The sequence below is a fragment of the Myotis lucifugus genome, unplaced genomic scaffold, assembly GCF_000147115.1.
Source record: "Myotis lucifugus unplaced genomic scaffold, Myoluc2.0 scaffold_135, whole genome shotgun sequence".
NCBI lineage: Eukaryota > Metazoa > Chordata > Mammalia > Chiroptera > Vespertilionidae > Myotis > Myotis lucifugus.
In genome coordinates this window covers 1,959,233-1,981,098 of record NW_005871183.1, presented here as the reverse complement: position 1 = coordinate 1,981,098, position 21,866 = coordinate 1,959,233, and positions in this window count along the sequence as shown.

Below are 21,866 nucleotides of genomic sequence, written 5' to 3'. Positions count from 1 at the left end.
AATGGTCCCCCCTGCTGGCCTGGTCGCCCCATGCAGCCTGCTGTTCAGTTGTTTGGTCACCCTCATTAACCCCCCTGCCGGCCTGGTCATAGGCAGCCATCTTGTAAGGGCGTGTGGGTTAATTTGCATATTACCTCTTTTTATATAAGATTATTGTATTATTTACTATACAAACAACTGTAAATCTCTTCTGCCCCACTCTGTATATTACTCTAAAGGAAATTTCCTTTGCCAAATTTATTGATTTAGATGTTTAGTACAGAGGAGATAGAATTTTTGTACATAGAATTATGGTACAGTTAAATTCTTTTTAATTTACATATACTTGTTATATTTAGCATTTTGTGCAATATATATTTTAAATTTAGATTGTAAGGAATTAGGATCCTATGATATGTAGTGAATTACTTAATCATAATTTAATTTCCTTGAGCAAGAATTTTCATCATTTGTCCATATATCTCCCACATTAAATATTTCTTTCAAGTAATTATTGTAGTTAAGGGTCATTCTGGAAAAAAAAGAAGTACCATGTTAATCACAATTTCCTCCCAATTACAATGATTATGGCATCATAATACATTTAATGGTCAGAGTACATAAAAATACATTTTAAAAATTGGTTGGTTCAATATAAAATATATATAATGAAGTATGCATTGCCATGTTTCAACATTACGCTGTTATTGCAAAAAAAAATCTTCAGCATTTGCTTTTAGTAATCTTAAAGTTGCTAAAACTTGCCTCTTCATTAAAACTATTCTCATATGTACAGTAAAGTGATTTGATGTGTAATTTAAAACAATTACCACAATAGGGTGAGTTAATAGCTGCTTCACGTCACCCAATTACCATGTACATGCATGCACGTGCGTGTGAGTATTGAGAACATTTGGATCTAATCCAGTGGTTCTCAACCTTGGCTGCACATTAGAATCACCTGGGAATCTTTTTAAACTCCTGATTTCTGGGCCTCATCCTCCGGAAATTCTGTTTCTTTGTTACTAATGTTGTGGCCCCACCCCATAACAAAGAAATAGAATTTCTGGAGGATGAGGCCCAGAAATCAAGAGTTTAAAAAGATGCCCTAACCAGTTTGGCTCAGTGGATAGAGCGTCGGCCTGAGAACCAAGGGGTCCCAGGTTCGATTCCGGTCAAGGGCATGTACCTTAGTTGCGGGCACATCCCCAGTGGGAAGTGTGCAGGAGGCAGCTGATTGATGTTTCTCTCTCATCAATGTTTCTAACTCTCTATCCCTCTCCCTTCCTCTCTGTGAAAAAAACAATAAAATATATATTTTTTTAAAAAAAGAGTTTAAAAAGATTCCCAGGTGATTCTAATGTGCAGCCAAGGCTGAGAACCACTGATCTAATCTCTCAGCAACTTTCAGACATACACTACAGTACTGTTAGGCACAGTCACCACAGACGCCCAGGCTTTCTGCACATGCGCACTAGCTGCCCACCAAAGCTGGCTCTCCGCGCTGCAGGGAGCGCTCATCAGGCGCTGCCACCAGGTGGAGCGCTGCACGTGCCCTGGGGCCTGTGGGGGATTCCCAGGCCGGCTCCCCAGCAGCAGGTGGACCGGCGTCCTCCGGAGCCTGTGACAAGGTCAGTAGGATTCTTTTCCCTTTGACAGACAACTGGGGACAAAAGCGAAACTGGTCCTTTTGGCAACATCCCACACACGCTCTTACTTTTAAAAAATTATCTTTATTGTTGAAAGTATTACATATGACTCCCTTTTCCCTCGCTGACCCCTTCTGGCCCGCCCCCACTCCCTGCCCCCCGCCCAGGCCTTCACCACCCTACTGTCTGTGACCATGGGTTATGCATATTGCACACAAGTTCTTTGGTTAATCTCTTCCCATCTACCCCTCCCTCCCACTGAGCTTGGACAGTGTTTTGTAGGAGAAAACAAAGGCTAAAGAAGGCTCTCTGCACGTGGAGCTGGAGCTGTGCGCCTTGGGGGAGGGGCGGCATGGCTTAAGTCACATAGTTCCTCTTACCTTCTTCAAAGTGTCCAGTCTTGGATGATGATGATGATGATTATTTTTAACACAACGGAGTGCTGGAACTTCTGCCCTGGACTTCTGTACTTCCGCAAAGGCTGTCCGTTCTGAGGGTTATAGTGTAATCCCGCCTCTCCAGGGGCCCACAGACCGTGGCCCAGAACGGCCAGGGTGGTTCACAGTCGCTTCAGGGCCCACTGCCAGTGGGGATCTGATGCTTATTACCCAAAGCACAGGTGGGCCAGACTCCTCCCAGCCCCTTGCTGCCTAGTGATTGCAGCCAGCACCTCACTCTTTCTGGGTCTATGGATGGGACTGTGTTTGGCCAGTTGGCAGCCTGGGGGCAGGCTCTTTCCCAAACGGCTCCCCTCATTCCTGACTGCCCGGGTCTCACCAACTCCTACAAGGACCCCGCTGCTCCCAGAAAGCACATTTGTCCCTGGATGGAGGCCATATTATTTTTGTTGGTGCAGCATACAAACTAGGGACTTCTTTTTGGCCACTGTGCTGCCATTACTCTGTCAGGAATCCTTTAAATATGGTGACTTAAAGATTAATCGAAATGTAAGAATATACTAGTATTTCGAATATAGGGGGGAATGACTGATAGGGTTTCTGAACCTGAAAGAGCACTTCCTTGGTTAGCATAATTGTTTCCTTGTCTATGATCGGTTTCCCATGATGTATAAATACTAAATGTTTACTGAGTAAAATCTTAGTGAAGTAATAATGAATTTTTGTTTTTATCCTAATACCAACTAGGATATATTCCTAAATTTTATGTATGATTAAGTGTGTATGAAATATTACACAAAAAACACATAAAATGGTAGCAGTTGAAGTGGCTTTGATGTAAGGTAAAACAGAACCTGCATCTAGTTGTACTCGGGAATATTAAGCTAACATTATCACTATCATTTTTATTATGCAAAAGAAGTAGAAGAATTGACATTATGATCTGGGTGTATTGACAGACTTATTAATAGGTAGTGATTAATCAGTGCTATGCTAGGGTTTTGCACTTGAATCCTGAACTCTTTAGACTACTCAGAAATCACATTCCTATTCTTTGAATTTACCACTATAATAGTTAAAGAATCTTTTCTAAAGGGCTAAAGTAATAATTTGATCCTATTTAAAACAAACCAGTAATTCAGTCCAATAATCAGACTTACATGATATAAAAACAGACTTGTATAATGAGGGACCTGCTCTATTTTTTTGTTGTGGCAGAAGTATTGGTGCCAATATTAACCACTTTACCTTCTAGTTTAATTGTCATGGCTCATTTTTTAGTGGAAATACATTTTTTGAAAGAGCGTGTGATATGAAAAAATATTTAGAGACTGACATTAAGTTATAAAATATGGGCCACAAACTTTAAACTTCTTATTATCATATATTAAGTTTCAAAAATTTATGGTGTGTTGGAAGACAGTTATTATTTAAAAGTTTTTCTGTCCTTCTGGGCTACCTCCTATTCCTTTGGCTATAGAGGAAAGGTTTTGCTGGGCTTTTATCATCTATGCCTGTTGGTGTTTCAGTGGACTGGTATCTATAGCTCCAAGTTCAAATATATGAAACAAAAAGAAAACTAAAGCAACCCACCAGCATGTCATTTTTTTTGTCTTGAGTTCCCAACCCGGTTTACCTATTTTTCTCTCCATATTTGAAAATCTATGTTTTATATATAATGTTGAGGGTATTAAGTTTATTTCATTAGAAGAATAGGGGAAATTAATCTCCTATTTTCCTGAAAGCAGAACCCATGAGAAATAAATTTTAAATATTTTGGTCTGTGATCTGATCTACAAATCACAAGGTCACAAAGCAGTTTGGCAATTATCACACACAAGCTTCTGAGCTGGCATTTTATCCTGAATTTTGGCTTTGTCTTTTATTGCACTGACTAGACAGTTGCCAAGTTATCAAGTCATGCTGTACTTTGTACACACAGTCTTTAAAAGTAACTTTAAATACACGAACACTGGCCTCCAGTGTTCATGGGCTGTTGTATTTTCCGCCCTCATTTTTCCTGTGAGGCATATGGAAGCATATTTGAAGTCAATTGCGGAGGTTGTTCTGCTTACGTGTAAATGCCATTCAAGAAATAGAGCTTTTGGGAATTGAAATGATCCAGGCTATACTGCTTAAAGCCTTAGGGGTAATATGTTTTCATGCTTTCATTTAAAATCTTTGAAATAAATGAAAATGTCTGAAGCATAATTTTTTTTTAGATGGATTCTCTTCTTCTGGAATGTTCCTGAGTTTTTACAGGGCATCATCTCTTGGCTACAATTATCTCTGTAATAGTGCTGACTATATTTTTAAAAGGCAGAAGAATATAGTTACTAAATGAATAGTTGAACTGAGCCTCAAAATTTACAACTCCATTCACAAGTACTTAACTTTTTTTATCCAATTGTACTTTAAATTAGGATGCACTCTGTGCCAATATTGTCCTTCATTATATTTCAAAAGAGTGACTTCAAAGGCTGCCCCATTTGAGGGTTATAGTGTAATCCCGCCTCTCCAGGGGCCCACAGACCATGGCCCAGAATGGCCAGGATGGTTCAAGGGCGCTTCAGGTCCCACACCAGTGGAGATCTGTATACCTATTATCCAATGCACAGGAGGGCCAGACTCCTCCCAGGACCCTTGCTGCATGATTAAGACAGAACTAACCAGGTGGGGCTGCATCCAGCATCTCACTCTTTCTGGGTCTATGGATGGGACTGTGGTTGGCCAGTTCCCCATTGACCTACTCAGGCCTGCCCCTGCCCTCCACCCCAGACCTTCACCAGAAATTATTCTTAACTTGTTATTTTCATTTTTAAAATCATTACTAGCTTTCAGATATTCAGATATTTTTTTTTTGCTCCCCAGTTCTCATGAAGTATTTTGGAACTAGTTCATAAAAGTTTCATATTGATTAGAAGTATTTATTTTCCTTTAACCAGAGTTTAGTAGCAATGGATTTTGTTTCTTCATTACCAAAAAAAAAAAAATAGTTATTCTATATGTTTAAAAGCCTAAGCAACCGTTACAACCAGTCGACCGCTCAACTAGTTGACCTGTCACTATGACACGCACTGACCACCAGGGGGTAGATGCTCAATGCAGGTAGACACTCAATGCTCACAGCTGGCAAGTGCAGCTGCAGAGGCGCCGCCTCTGTGGCAGTGCAACCAAGCTGCGGCCACGGCAGGCACAGGAGGGCCAGGATGAGTGGGAGCAGTGTAGCACCCAGCCTGACTAGGGTTCCTCCCTGGCTGCCTGCCACTTCAGGCACTGCTACATCCCCTGAGGGGTCCCGGATTGTGAGAGGGCGCAGCCCAGGCTGAGGGACCCCACCGGTGCATGAATCCGTGCATGGGGCCTCTAGTAGCTATATAGTTATGAATATAGTTATATAGTTTATACTTGGATATATGTACATGTACACTACTAGTATATGCCATTTTTTTAACAGTGGAGTACAAATTAAAGGCTTTGTTTTAGTAAATTATTTAGAAGTATTATATGGAGAATTTATTTTTCCAGGAATGGCTGGTACCTGGTTAGATATACTCACTTTGAGTTCAGGTCAAGTATTATTTGTCTAGAACTTCAGGAAAATCACAAACCGTCACACTATGAACAGAGCTAAGTGTTTATATAGTTTGTTTCTCTAAACTTGACTTTATGTTGATTTCCCATGTTCCTTGATTCATTTGAAATGTGGAAATACTTATATTTACCATTATCTGGGTCAGAAGTCTTAATGTGTAATTTTTTTTTAAGATGGCAAAAACACATTATCTTTTATTTGTCTACAGAAACTATTTACTTTCCCTTTTAAGAATGGCTAAATATAGATTATCAGAATTAAAAAGTATGTAAATTATTAATAAACATGAAGGACATGGTAATTTATCCAATGAGTTTCTTTCTCATCATTAAAGTCAAGTGTGGTCTGGACAGATCTTCTTTTTCAAAGCTTATTTTTTGTGTTTTTGTTTGTTTGTTTGAACAAGGTATAAATCTACGCCATGCCTTTCTTTGATATAGGTCTTTTGACTTTACATCACTGTTTATAGGTTTTTGTTTTGTTTTTTCAAATTGATAGCATCTGGAGATTCTAATATTACAGGACATTCTGTTTTAATTATATTGTAATTAACAACTCTTCCTTTCAAATAAATTGGTTTTTCAGCATGGACTGTTTACCAAAAGCCATTGACTAGGAATTTCTTGGCAACATTCTGAAGTCAGGAGGACATTTTGGGTTATCTCCTTTTTCTCCATTGTTTTTCTATTTAATATTTTCTATTTAATTATCTAGTTTTTCTTTCATTTAATTATAGTGAAAGCTATATACTCGAATTCTGATTGACAGCTGCTTACAAGATGTTATACAAATAATTTTATACTTGCTTTAGAGTAACAATTATAAATATTTTTCACAAATTGATATTGAAAATATAATGACGACAAGTAACACTGTGATATTACCGATGTCCAAATTATTTCTGGGACCCAAAGCCATTAAGAAAATTTTATTTTATTTTAGAAAAGCAATCCTAATGGTTACTGTCAAAAAATAGTATTGGACATCAGGAAACAGCTGTATTTACATCTCAACTTCTGAATCAATTAAGAAATAAGGCAGGAGTCAAACTTATAGCGATAAAATAATTATAAAATATGGCATAGATCTGCAGTCAAATGTTTCCTAATATATATCCTGCTCACCTTTTGCTCTCTTGAATTAAGTTGTTCTACCCAGTCAGGGACATCTCCAGAGAAGAAGCACAGAAGGGTTGATAGACATACATATATGTAGTTTATTCTCCAGTGTTGGATTATGTATCTCAGTTCATCAATGAGAAGCAATGAGCCATCCAAAGGTATCCTTTTCATGCTTTTTCTTCTTGCGGACTTCAGCCAATGGGAAGGGAACTGGAACTGGAGACAGGACCCTTTTATGGTGTGAGCAATAAAAAATTCTAACAAATAGCATTTTAACAATGCAATTAACATTTAAGAGGACATTGATTTTATTTAAGCCCTTGATACAACTTTGGGCATATTATTATCTCTTCCTAGATAGTGTAATTTGCATTTTAAAGATGCTTTTTGACAATAGCTTCTTAACCATAGGTCATCTAGGGTGCTGTGGGTACCGCTGTATACTTGCACAGTACAAAGGCATCTGGCCAAGTGGAGAGGACAGAGGTAAAATATAGCCCTTTCTGTACTCTTCAAACCCCTCACTCTATTTTGAGGCTGATTCAGCCAGGGAGGCAGGGGGTGGGGGGCAGGGGGAGTCTGTCTTGTATTAAAATGCCTAAAAGTGCTGCTTGTTTTGCAATTTGCACAAAGACCCTCTATATAAGGTGGTGTAGAGCCTGCTTGACAGAAAGGAGGCTAAATAAAGATGGCCATCTAAGAAACTTTTAAATCTATGGCTGTCATTTTGGAGCAGATGGGACTTTTAGAGGCCTGTAAATCATACCTTATAGGCCACTGTTGCTACTTAATAAAGTGGACTTGCGTGTAAAGAATAGTATAGCATTTTAAGATTGAAAATATTGTGTGCGTCTTTTCTGTTTGTGACCTTGAATTGTAAACAATACTGAATGTGGTTGCTATGTGTTTTAATATCGAAACACTTCATGAATACCATGTTCTGATAGATATAAAAGGGACAACTCATTACTAGAGTGAAACACATCTTCCCCCTGAGACATTTCCACCCTGCTCACGTGGCATAATTAAACTGCTTAGAAAGAAACTCAGAAACATAATCATAGCCATAATCAGCTATCACTGTTCTGTAACCATCCAGGCTAACCTTATGTATAACATTAAAAAGTGACTTTCCTTATAGTAGATTTCTATTTCTTTTTAATTGCTTCCATTTTTCTTGAAGTCATTAATATTCAAAAATTCAATCATTGCTCTTACTTCATTTCCTTTTGGAGATTCTTAGATGAAAGCCTTCATAAAGCTATAAAATATAAAGAATTATTTCCATATTGGCATAGTTTTTAAAGCAGAATTCTGCAGTCTTGCTTTACAAAGAATAAGCCTGGCCTCTTTTGATATCTAACAGCTGAAAAATTACTTTTGAGAAAATGTTCTTAGGTTCAAGGCCTTTTGTCTCCTCTGATAATTGCTCAAATGTCCATATTTTACTTCATGTTTTGTTCTCTTGAGGTTTTTTGTGCATTTTAATCACATGCAAAATTATGAATACAGAAAATATGTTTTAAATTTAGAAATTTATTTCAGAAACGCTGGCCTTTCTTTAGAGGGCAGTGTTGAAAGTGCTATTTTGCATTTGTCTTTTATATATTTCACTCTGTGAACCTCTGCAATTGAAAGTACTTCCATTTAATCTTTACAATAATAGGGATTCATTTATTTTCAAGTACTAGTTAAAAGGTATTGTTGGAAATATTTTAAAAATTTAAACACATATGTTACAAAGAATTATCTCATGTTTTTCAGACATTTTGAGTTACATCTAGAATACCATTTATGCCAGTCCAGGTTAGTATATTTTTCCAAAGTTATGTATTATAGTTGTAAAAGTTTGTCTCTGTCCCCTTTTCTCTGCCTGTATGTAAAAACAATTTTAAAAACTTTGAGTAAACATATTATTTCTTATTTCTACTTAAATTTTTGTCATAAATATCTCATGTAATTGTTAAATACTCTTCAAAATCATGTACGATCATTGTATTTTTGTCAGCAGGTTGTAATGCAGGAAAAGTCTTATTGTGTTTAATATAGCAACTCAATGCCACGAATCACTTTACTACCCATTAGGAAAATGACATTTTCTCCTCCCTGGGCCATTTTTTTCTACTGAGAGTCCTATACTGGCTTTATACATTTTGTCCAAAGGCTATCCTGATCACAGATATGGTAGTGATGGAACAAAAATTTATAAGGAATTCCTGTTTGAAAGGTGCTTTTAGTACCACAAAGCAAGTGATCCAGTGTCCAATTGGGTAACAGAATTCACAACTGTAGCTCCTGTCTATGGTTAATCTCCTTCACTTCTGCTCTAAAGACTGAATCTTATCCTATTGTCAGAGGTCTTTGAAGATGAAGGGAGAGAATGAACCATCCCTGATTCTGTTCTCTGATAAGAATATTATACTCTTATATGGAGCCTAAGTTCTCAACATTACACTCCTTTATTTTAATTACACAGTCTCTTTTCTTAAAAATGCAAACCTGTCCCTGAGAAACTGGGTCTAATGAATTTTTATATGTAACCAGTTTCCTTCCCCTTCTAATCACCTGACTGGAAAAGAAGTGACAGAACACTGATACCAACTGTTTCCACTTCCATGATAATTTAAATTCCTGGAACTCACCGTTCTTCCATATTGCGGATTTTTTAAAACAAAATGATGTTGGCACCTTGTATATCTCCAAACCAGATGTCCCTTGGGGCCTTATTTTACTCTGGCCTTCTCAATTAGTTTTCCAAATTTCTATATATGGAAACATCTCAGAACCCGGAGATCATATCAACTAGGTGGTCCTCACCCTCTGACCGAATTTAAGACTATACATATCCTTAATCAAAACATTTCCTGCTTTGAGTTGTGTCATTTTTCAGAGCAGGATTGCATTTTCTAGCCTCCAATCAAACCCCTGAACATTACATATTAATAATTTATTCCCTAATTAAAATAAAAGATAAAGATTCATTTTTTCAAGATATTGTCATACAAATTATTTGTAGGGCTTTTAATTTTTTGCATGAATAAAGTAATACTTCATTATTTCCAATTGGAAAAAAAAGTGACAAAGATGAAAGAGAAAAGGATGCTCTTTAAGAAGAGAACCTCACCCTAGCCAGTTTGGCTCAATGGATAGAAGAGCATTGGCCTGCAGACCAAAGGGTTCAGGGTTCTGTTCTGATCAAGGTCACATATCTCGGTTTCAGGCTCCTCCTCGGCCTGGGCCCTGGTCAGGGCTCCTGCAGGAAGCAACCAATTGATGTATTTTTCTCACATAGATATTTCTCTCTGTCTTTCCCTCTGTCTTCCACTCTCCCTAAAAATCAATGGAATCTATAGATTGCTTTGGGTAGTATGGACATTTTAATGATGTTGATTCTACCAATCCATGAACACGGTATGTTCTTCCATCTGTTTATGTCTTCCTCTATCTCTTTTTTCAGTGTCCTGTAGTTTTCTGAGTACAGGTCTTTTACCATTTTAGTTAAGTTTATTCCTAGGTATCTTAATTTTTCTGGTACAACGGTAAATGGAATTGTTTATTTAATCTCTCTTTCTGTAAATTAACTATTGGTGTATAAAAATGCCATAGATTTCTTGGCATTAATTTTGTATCCCGCTACATTGCCGAATTCATTTATGAAGTCTAGTTATTTTTTATGGAGTCTTTAGGGTTTAATATTTGACAAAGGAGGCAAGAACATACAATGGAATCAAGACAGTCTCTTCAATAAATGGTGTTGGGAAAATTGGACAGATACATGCAAAAAAATGAAACTAGACCACCAACTTACACCGTACCCCAAAATAAACTCAAAATGGATAAAGGACTTAAATGTAAGACAGGAAACCATAAAAATACTAGAGGCATCCACAGGCAGCAAAACCTTAGACATATGCCGAAGTAATATCTTCACCGATACAGCTCCTAGGGCAGTGATGGCGAACCTATGACACGCGTGTCAGAGGTGACATGCGAACTCATTTTTTTGGTTGATTTTTCTTTGTTAAATGGCATTTAAATATATAAAATAAATATCAAAAATATAAATTTTTGTTTTACTATGGTTGCAAATATCAAAAAATTTCTATATGTGACACGGCACCAGAGTTAAGTTAGGGTTTTTCAAAATGCTGACACGAAGAGCTCAAAAGGTTCGCCATCACTGTCCTAGGGCAATGGAAACTAAAGAGAAAATAAACAAATGGGACTACATAAAAATAAAAAGCTTCTGTACAGCAAAAAAAAACCATCAACAAAACAACAAGAAAGCCCACTGGATGGAAAAATATATTTGCCAATGTTATCACTGATAAGGGTTTAATCTCCAACATTTACAGGGAACTCATACAACTTAAAAAAAGGAAGATAAACAACCCAATCAAAAAATGGGCAATGGACCTAAATAGATAAGTTTCAAAAGAGGACATAAGGAAGGCCAAGAAACATATGAAAACATGCTCAAAGTCACTAATCATCTAAGAGATGCAAATCAAAATGAAAATGAGGTACCATCTCACACCTGTCAGAATGGCTGTCATCAACAAATCAACAAATGGCAAGTTCTGGCAAGGGTCTGGAGAAAAAGGAACCCTCGTGCACTGCTGGTGGGAATACAGACTGGTACAGCCACTGTGGAGAACAGGATGGAGTTTCATCAAAAAATTAAAAATGGAACTTCCATTTGACTCAGCAATCCCAATTCTAGGAATATATCCCAATAAACTAGAAACACTAGTCAGAAAGGATATATGCACCTCTATATTCATATCAGCACAATTTACCATACCTAAGATTTGGAAACAGCCTAAGTGCCCATCAGCAGATGAGTGGATTAAAACACTGTGGTACATCTACACAATGGAATACTATGCTGCTGTAAAAAAGAAGGAATTCTTACCATTTGCAACAGCATAGATGGAACTAGAGAGCATTATGCTAAGCGAAATAAGCCAGTCAGAGGAGATAAATATCACATGATCTCACTCATTTGTGGAATATAATGAACAACATAAACTGATGAACAAAAACAGATCCAGAGACAGAGAAGCTTGGAGAAGCATCGATGAGACCATCAAACCTAAGAGGGAAGGCAGGGGAGGGTGGGGGTAAGGGGGTGAGATCCAAAGGACTTGTATGCATGCATATAAGCATAACCAATGGACACAGACACCAGGGGGGTGAGGGCATGAGTGAGGGAGGCAGGAGGGCAATGGGGGGATAAGGACACATATGTAATACCTTAATCAATAAAGAAATAAAATAAAATAAAATAAAATAAAGAAAAATATCCTCTGGTGAGGATTAAAAAAAAAAGTAAAGAAGAACAGAACCTTAATACATAGACTCCACAGCTTCAGCTAGCTCCTTATGGAGAGGTCACCAATTCTACCTCCTTCAACTTGATTTAGTGGCTGTTTGAAATACCAGATTAGGGTTCTTAAAATGTCAGTGTTTCATCATTGAGAAGAAATATTGTCTCAGGTGTTATTTGATTTGGTAGAGTATTCACCAACCCTCCAATGCTCCTTACCTCCCTCCCTAAAGCCTTTGTTATGGTTGGTACTTTTTTCAATTAATTATGACTTGGAATAGAGGAAGTGCACTTAATTAATTCTGCTGCTTATTATTATTAGGGGGTTGGATTCCTTTGGCAGCAAAATTAATTCCAGCTGTTTCGTGGGAAGCTTGTGTTCTTACTCATATTCACTTACTCTGCTGCACAGATTGCTGCTCTTTCCAAAACCTAGAGTGCCTAGGAAGCCTGATAAATTCAAAATGGGAATTTTGGCACTAATACTTTGAAAATTCTGGGGACCCTTCCTGTCTCCTTTCTTGTTATTTTTGGTTACTAATGAAAATTTAATCTCATCCCTTCACTTCTGTTTCAGCACATCTGCTTCTCTTATCCAACTGCCTCTTCCTCTCCTTTCTAAATGTTCCATTCTGAAACTTGCAAATACATTCTATGCTTTAAGCATAATATCTATGCTTCAAAAATTCAATTATCTCTTCAGCCTCTTTCACCAATTATTCTATACTGCATTGTCAGAATAGAATCTTGTTCTTGAGACCACTTTCTTAGCAGCCTTCTCAGTATTTCTGCTTGTTCTCCTCTATCCCTGTTACAAATAGAGTTAGAAAGTCATGTCAGTATCCTCCTCCCTCTTCAACCTACTTTCAAATACCATTTACCCACCCTTATAGAGTGGAGAGCTTTGTAGTTTTAAGAGCCACATTCACTAGGAATATTACCCTTCTTGTATCTTCCTCACTTCCTAGAAGCTACCCCCCGACCCCAGTTGCTAAAGAATTTGCCTCTTCTCTCTCCTGAGAATTTCATGTGTCCTAGGTGGTATCAAGGTTTATAAAAACACCTCAGATATGACCCTTTCCTCATAATGAATTAACTCTTAAGTCCTATATGCTGTGGATTGAATGGTTTCCTATTTTTTTTTAAATATGTTTGACTCTTTGGCCCCTAGTATTTTAGCGTTTGACCTTGTTTAGAGATAAGATTTTTATAGAAGTAATCCAGTTAAAATAAGGTTATTAGTCCAGGCCAACTCCAGTATGACTGATGTCCTTACAAAAAGAAGAAATTTAAACACAGTGACAGATATACCCAGAGAGATGATAATGTGAAGAGACACAGAGAGAAGAGGGCCATCTACAAGCCAATGAGAAAGAGGCCTGCAGCAGAACTGTCCCTCATATCTCTCAAAAACAAAACAAACAAAAACTCAACCATGTTGACACCTTGATTTTGAACTTCTAGCTTCCAGACTGTGAAACAATAAATTTCTGATATTTAAGCCACCCAGTTTGTAGTACATTGTTATGGCAATCCTAGAAAAATTATATACCATACCTGTTATTGCAACTCTGCTCCTAGCATTTAATTCCAAAACCAAAACTTGTAAATAGAGCCCAATGCTTAATAAACCCCACAAATATTAAAGTCAATAATCTCATACCCAACTATAATCGTTTTATGCTTGAAATTTTCTCCATTGATATTAGCTTTGGCTCTATTATGCTCACTAGTCTTTTGACATATTTCTCTACTTTCATTCAGTTCTCCTCTGTCTTCAGTGATTCCCCATATAACTTAGGCAATAGAATCCATCATTTCAACTGCAGTTGTTTTGCTGTTGTCATTGTATTGCATCAAATATAACATTTTATTTTCAGATTTTAGCTTTCCCTCTCTCCTTCTACATTTTAACTGCTCAGTGCTGTTGAAAAGAAAAATTCATGTAACCACATATATGCTTCCTGTAAAAATTTATGTTCTCAAATGGTACTAAATCTTTACCAGAAAGTACTAAATCTCTACCCTTCTTTTATTTCTACTTAACTCTCAACTTCAAACCTTCTCTTTTCTCCTCCTACCTCGTACCCGCTTTTTTCTTTCAGGAGATGACCTCATCTTTTTTCTGTAGGTTGTCAAACACCATTATATTTAAACTCCTGACATTTCTTGCACTTTTAGTGACAAATCCAACTTCTGCTCCCAGAATAATTTCCATAGCTATAACTTAACTGTTACATAGCCCCTTTGATTTATACTCTCTGTATTTGGGATTCCACTCATCCACATCTCCATCAGCTAGTCATTCTCTCTTTTATCTGTCATCAAACTCTTCATTTCCATTGTCTCTTTACCCATTAATCAACAATTAATATGTAACACACCCATCTTTTAAGTCCTTTCACTTTTATCCATTCTGACTAAAGCTGTTTTATGGTAGACAGTTGAGCTCTTTTGCTTGAATTACTCTAACATCCTCCTAACTTGTCTCTATTGTTCCATTTTTCGAATTGCTCAAATCCAGTACAGTCTTTACACTCGATATCTTGCAATCTCAATTACTATAAAATATAAATTAAATAATTTCCTTTTCATTAGTTTAACCCATGGATGTTCATTGAATTTAGTAGGATGTCCACAACAGTTGACATTTGTAAAGTAGGCTTGTTGTACTTCTTGGTTTGCCTGAAAAAGTCTCAGTTTAAACTTATTATCCCTGAATAATTATAAATCATCCCCCTCTCCCATGACATTCAAAACTGACTTAATTTAGATGGTAAACTATCCTTACTATGGATGGATCTTTTTTAGCCAGCTCTTGATATATGGTCAGTTTATCTTTCCTCTAACATTATTTTTTCAGGAAACACAATTATTAACACACTAGAGGCCCAGTGTACAATATCCGTGCATGGGTACAGTCCCTAGACCTGGCTGGCTATCGAAGTGCGAGCATCTGGCATAGAAGGGCAGGTCCCAGCTGACCTCTGGGCCCTGGGCAGCACCTGGAACCCTGGGCCCCCACCTGCCCCCCTCTGCCTGAGTCACAGCCCTGAGTCCCCACGTGGTGATGCGGGAGCACAGCCGGACACTGCCAGCAGGGCACAGTGTGGGCCTCTGGGCCGCCCAGTGGCACAGCATGGAAACCAGGCGGGCAGCGCGCTCTCTCCCAGCTGGCCTCGCAGACCAGCTCCTGCTTGAACCCACAAACCCATGGGGAGCCCAACAGGCCTCTGAGGTCCTAGTGGCTGTGGCCTAGCTCACCCAGAAGAGGCCGTGCTGGTGCGGGGCAGGCTTCTCGCAGGTCACCTGCCACCTGAGCTCAGGGGCTTCCCCAACATGCGATCCCTGGCATACAGGCAGAGGGTAGCAGGGGGAGTGAGAGCGAACTCGGCAGACACCCCACATTCTCACCGCACTGCCATCCCGTCAACCCTGCCCCCAGGTAGCTGGCGAGAGGTTGCAGCACCCCTGCCACCTCCTCCCAGGCACCATGGGAGGTTGGTCACCATCACCCAACCCCAGTTCCTTGTCCCAGCCCGGGCCTGACCCTGATCAGCGATCAGGGCCTGCCAGCCACTGGTTGCCATCTGCGGGGTGATTTTTGGGGCCAGGCTTCCCACTGCTGCTGCTGGTCACTGTCTGCGGGGTGATTGGCAGATGTGATGAGAGCCCCCACTCACACCCGCCTTGGCATGGCATCGCCTGCTCACCTGCTAACATATATATATGTTAAGATAGTTAATTTATTTGAAACAAAAATGAAAGGAAAATTTTACTCATTACCCTTCTTATCCAACAAATGAAATGTTTTCATTTTTGCACTCATTTTCTCTCATTATAAATACTCATCAATTATAAAATAGCTGGAATTGTAAAAGTTATTTTTTTACTATGCTGAGTTATATTTATTGTATAATATTGTTATATTGTTATTGAATGGGGGGAGATTTTGTCTCAAATTATGCCTTTTGGGAATATTTATTACTTTAAGTTGGTTATTTTTAAGAATAAATTCTCACCAAGAGCCTTTACCCCTTCCTAAAAGGAATTTAGATAGAAAAATCTGCTCCAGGAAGGGAGTTATCATCATAGATAACCTAATGCCACCTGAGTGTGTCACAGGGAGGAACCAAAGTCTGTTTGCTAGATTCCCTTCTGTGTCTCATTGTTTCTGAGTGGCCCAGCAGGAATTTGTTTACTAAATGCTTAAAACTCCCATCTACCTGTGAATTATTACCTCTCTTTGAAGTCCAAGCCACTAACCCCCATTCTCCTTAACTCCAGATGGCATGGAAGCCTTAACTGCCTGATTTGTTCTTGGGCCTCATGCTTCATATGGAACCCCTGTATCTACATACATAATAAATTTGTTTTTTTCTCCTGTAAATCTGTCTCATGTTAATATGATTATTAGATCAGCCAGAAGAATTTTAAAAGAAGGGAAATTTTATCCTCCTCCACATTGTGATATGTAACATATTTATTATTGTAAATATCAGTGAAACTTATTTCAAATGCTACCATTTTTTTGGACAGATTAACCAAAATTGATTATATTACACATACTAATAGATATTTAGGCTAATTTTTTAAAAATAGTGCTGTCTAGGACATTTTTAGACATATACTTATAATCATTCCTTTGGATTATTTTCTTAGAGTGGTTTGTAGAAGTGACAGCATATATGTGTCATACATTTAAACATGCTTCATGACATTGACCCTTGACACATAGTAACATATTGCTTTATAGAATGGTAACTCAGGGTCACTTTGATATTATGTGTTATAGGATGACTGAAACTTTGCAAGCATAGCTCACATTTTTAAGGAATATTGCTCATTTTTAAATGTGTGAAATTAATTCAGTTCTTATTTAACTGGAAATATGTTTTTGTAACTTTTAAATCTTTGACTCTGTTAAGAGTTGACTTTTTATAGTCTTCATAGAGAATCTCAATGATTCCATAAATTAAACAGTTGAAAGTTGAGGTTATGGAGTCAATAAGAACTTTCTTTGAATCCTAGTTCTCTATGTAGTAGCTATGTGACATTGGGCGAATAACTTGATCTGACTAAATTTTAGTTCTGTTACTGGAAAATGGGAATAAAAATTTTTACCATTGTTATATTGTCAAGAAATTTAAATGCGATCAAATATAAGAACTGTTAGCACAGCACAATGTCTGAATAGAATGAACTCAATAAATATTGCCTATTGTAATTATTATTATCAGTGTACTATTTTTGCTTGTCAACCAATTTGGATAATAATATACTAGAGGCCCAGTGCATGAAAATTCATGTACTAGGGGGGGGTCCCTCAGCCCAGCCTGCCCCTCACAGTCCGGGAGCCCTCAGGGGTGGGAGGCGACCCAGCCATCACGGGAAGGCAACACCCCCATCACACCTCTGCTGCTGCCACTGCCAGCAGCACAAGCCTTGGCCGGCCCTGGTTACCTGAGCCTCAGGCAGTCCTGGGCAGCTGGGCAGCCAACATCCGATGCTTGCCTGTACCTCAGGCATCAGCAAGGCAGCCCACATCAGAGGCTTGCCTGCACCTTGGGCCAGCCCTGGGCACAGCCGCACCGCACGCCTGCCACCCCCCAGTGGGGCTGAAAGGACTGGGGGACTCCGGCAGGGCTGAAGGGACTGGGCACCACCATCTTGTGGCTATGGGCACTGTGTGATGGTCAATTTGCATATTCCCTCTTTATTAGCGAGGATTAAAAAATTGATTATGTATGGCTTGTATGTCACTGCAACCTTGGTAGCTAGCACAGTATTTGGTGCATAATGAATCCTCTGTATGTAATTGTCAAATAATTAAAAAGAAGTGAGTGCATATGATAAGGAATAGGACTTCATGTCTACATCTTAAAGTATATTTTAATCAAACATATTTTTCAGAATTGATTATTCAATTTAAATGAATAATCAATATGTAAGAGCATTTTTATGAAAATGACCTAATTCTTATTTTAATCTACATGTTTAATCCACATCACTAATCTATATGTAATCAGGGATAAACTTACTATGCAGGTTTTATTAAACACAGATTATGTTTTAGTCATTTGACTGTAATCCCATTGTAATGGCATTAACATAAAACATCTTGAGACATATTTCAAAGTGGTTAGTTTTACAGAGTAATGAAATTTGTAGCTACTGGTCACTGAAGCAATGCTATGGCAAACAGAAACATTGCATTAAAAAATAGTTTTCCCACTAAGAAGTTAAGGAATTGTTGAATAAGGAAGCTTGACTTAAAATTTTGGAGAAAGGATAATAACTAGACATCTAATATTATAAATACAACAATTTATGAACTATACTCTAAATTGTAAAATATAACAGGTTTTCATTGCAAACATTTGATTGATTGATTGATTTTCTTCCCTGTCCATGAGATTTCTTTTTTCTTTTTTGCCCAATTTCTCCATCCCCGCCCTCCTCACCCCCCGACCTCCGCCTGGCCTCAGAGCTGTCTGCCTATTCTCTTTCATCACAAATATTTTAAATGAATAAAAGAAAATGTTATTTTATATCAGGTACTAAACTGTTTTTGAAATTTATTTAAATAAATACTATCTAGTGGCTAAATGCAAATCATACAAAAAAATGTATATTGTACCCTAGCTGGTTTGGCTCAGTGGATAGAGCATCAGCCTGTGGACTGAAGGGTCCCAAGTTTGATTCTGGTCAAGGGCACATGCCCAGGTTGTGGGCTCAATCCCCAGTAGGGGGCGTGCAGGAGGCAGCTGATCAATGATTCTCTCTCATCATTGACGTTTCTATATCGCTCTCCCTCTCCCTTTCTCTCTGAAATCAATAAATATATATATATATATTTTCTAAAAATGTATATAGCCTGAAATTACTGTAATTTTTGGAAAACAGTGCAATAATATATTTACAGAATATTTTATTCTGGGATTAAGTTTTGTATTTTCAAATAGAGTTTTATATTGTGAATATATTAGATATGAAATTCTATGGCTTAAAATGTAAATCCATTAATGTAGAGGGGAGGAGGCAAATGAAGGAGGTAAAAAGACTAGAAGAAAAAGAAAAGGGAAGTATACTTACAGATTTTGGAAGGAAAATATCATAAATTTGACTGAAAGAGTTAGCGTGAGTTTTCCTTGCTTGTGATGTGTCATGTGAAAGATGGAAAAAAACAAAACAAAACAAAAAAACAAGGGTAAATAATATCTTAGAGTTCAAGTGGTTCAGCTAAAGGCTTTGCTGTAATTAGAAGACTCTTCCAGGTAATTAGATTAGATAACAAGAAGAGACTAATTTTTTTTAAATTAAATCTTTAATGTTCAGATTATTACATTAGTTACTCTTTTTTCTCACCATAACTCCCCTCCACCCAGTTCCCACCCCACCCACCGCCCTCACTCCCCACCCACTGTCGTAATCCATAGGTGCACGATTATTGTCCAATCTCTTCCCTCACCCCCCACATCCCTTTCCCCCCCCAAGAATAGTCAGTCCATTCCCATTCTATGTCCCTGATTCTATTATAATCACCAGTTCATACTGTTCATCAGATTATTTATTCACTTGATTTTTAGATTCACTTGTTGATAGATGTGTATTTGTTGTTCATAATTTGTATCTTTACCTTTTTCTTCTTCTTCCTCTTCTTAAAGGATACCTTTCAGCAATTCATATAATACTGGTTTGGTGGTGATGAACTCCTTTAGCTTTTTCTTATCTGTGAAGCTCTTTATCTGGCCTTCACTTCTGAATGATAGCTTTGCTGGATAAAGTAGTCTTGGTTGTAGGTTCTTGGTATTCATCACTTTGAATATTTCTTGCCACTCCCTTCTGGCCTGCAAAGTTTCTGTTGAGAAATCAGCTGACAGTCGTATGGGTACTCCCTTGTACGTAACTGAGTTTCTTTCTCTTGCTGCTTTTAGGATTCTCTCTTTGTCTTTTGCTCTTGGCATTTTAATTATGATGTGTCTTGGTGTGGTCCTCTTTGGATTCCTTTTGTTTGGTGTTCTATGCGCTTCCTGGACTTGGAAGTCTATTTCTTTCACCAGGTAGGGGAAGTTTTCTGTCATTATTTCTTCAAATAGGTTTTCAATATCTTGCTCTCTCTCATCTTCTGGCACCCCTATAATTCAGATGTTGGTATGCTTGAAGCTGTCCCAGAGGCTCCTTTCACTATCTTTGTATTTTTGGATTCTTTTTTCATTTTGCTTTTCCAGTTGGGTGTTTTTTGCTTCTTCGTATTTCAAATCTTTGACTTGATTCTTGTGATCCTCTGGTCTGCTGTTGGGAGTCTGTATAATATTCTTTATTTCAGTCAGTGTATGCTTAATTTCTAGTTTGATCTTTATCACAACATCGAGGGTTTCACCAGTCTTCTTGAAGATCTCACTACATTTATCGGCGGTCTCACCAGTCTTCTTGAAGATCTCACTACATTTATTGGCGGCTTCTAGACAGTTCTTTAAAGACCTTAAAAGTGTGGTTTTGAACTCTATATCCAGCAGTTTGCTTTCCTCCAATTCTGTCGTTTGTGTCCTATTTCTTTGTCTCGGCATTTTTTATGCTTCGCTGTGTCGATAGAGTGCCTTTCTGTGCTAAGTGTCCCAATTACCTGTGGTAGACACTCTTGGTGCACCCCCTTGTGGGCTTTGTGTACAGTCTTGTTGTAATTAAGCCTTGATTGTTGTAGTTATCACTGGGAGGAATTGACCTCCAGGCCAATTGGCTGTGAGAATCAGCTGTGTCTGCAGTGGGAGAACTTCTGTGCTGGAGACACCCCTCTGGGGCTAGACTTGCTTCGATGGGGCTTTGGTGCTCACTGAGTCTGCCCCCTGAGTGTGTCTTTTATGGTTCCACGGAGCTGCAAACTGGATGGTTCCACTCTGACCTCTGGGCTTCCTGGGTCCTGGATCTCTAGGGAGGTGCTAATCTAGCCTTTGCCTGAGGCTATCCAGCAAAAGTCTCCCTGCAGGGCTTGGGCGGGGCGGGTCCCACGGGATCAACAGGGTGGGGTTAGCAATTATGGCTGCTCTCAGTCTTGCCCTCAGAGGCTCTGCTTCTCAGTGTCCCAGTAATCGCTGCAAGTCCTTCGGAGAGAAAGCTGCCCTCGGGTTCTGAGCGATGCCAGACAGTCCCGCTTCTCCGGTATGAGTCTGGGTCCCTAGAGACTCGCCCGGAACTGGAGCTCAGAGCCTGAGACTCCCTCCTGATTGAAAATGACAACCGCGCCCTCAGCCGCCAGCCCGCTCCGCACGCACCTCCGCACCTTAGTATTTCACCTCCGCACTGCGCCTCCTCTGAGTCTTGGTATGCTTTTCTCTTTCCTTCTAGTTGTAGAATTTCCACTCAGCCAGCCTTCCTGTGGTTCTGGATGATGTCTGTTCCGTCTTTTAGTTGTATTTTTGAAGTGGTTGTGCGAGGCAGCAATCTCCGGTGTTTACCTATGCCGCCATCTTGGTTTCTCAAGAAGAGACTAATTAATGATCTGGTATTAGGGGGAAATGAGAGAAACCCAAGGCCTATTCAGAATAGACATAACCAGTGTCACGTAGTGTCTCTTCTAAGAATTTTCAGTTGAAAGGAAGTTGAAGTTGATTGTTGCTAAATATCTTAGAAATGACAGAAAATTCTTAAAAACTGCAGTGTTGGTCATGTAATTGTATAAGAATAAGTTTTCTTACTTTGAAAAAAAATCAAGTATTGTTGATTTGATGGAGACTTAGAATACAAAAGTAGTTTCATTTAAAATAATTTTAAAAATTGAAAAATAAAAAAGTAAGT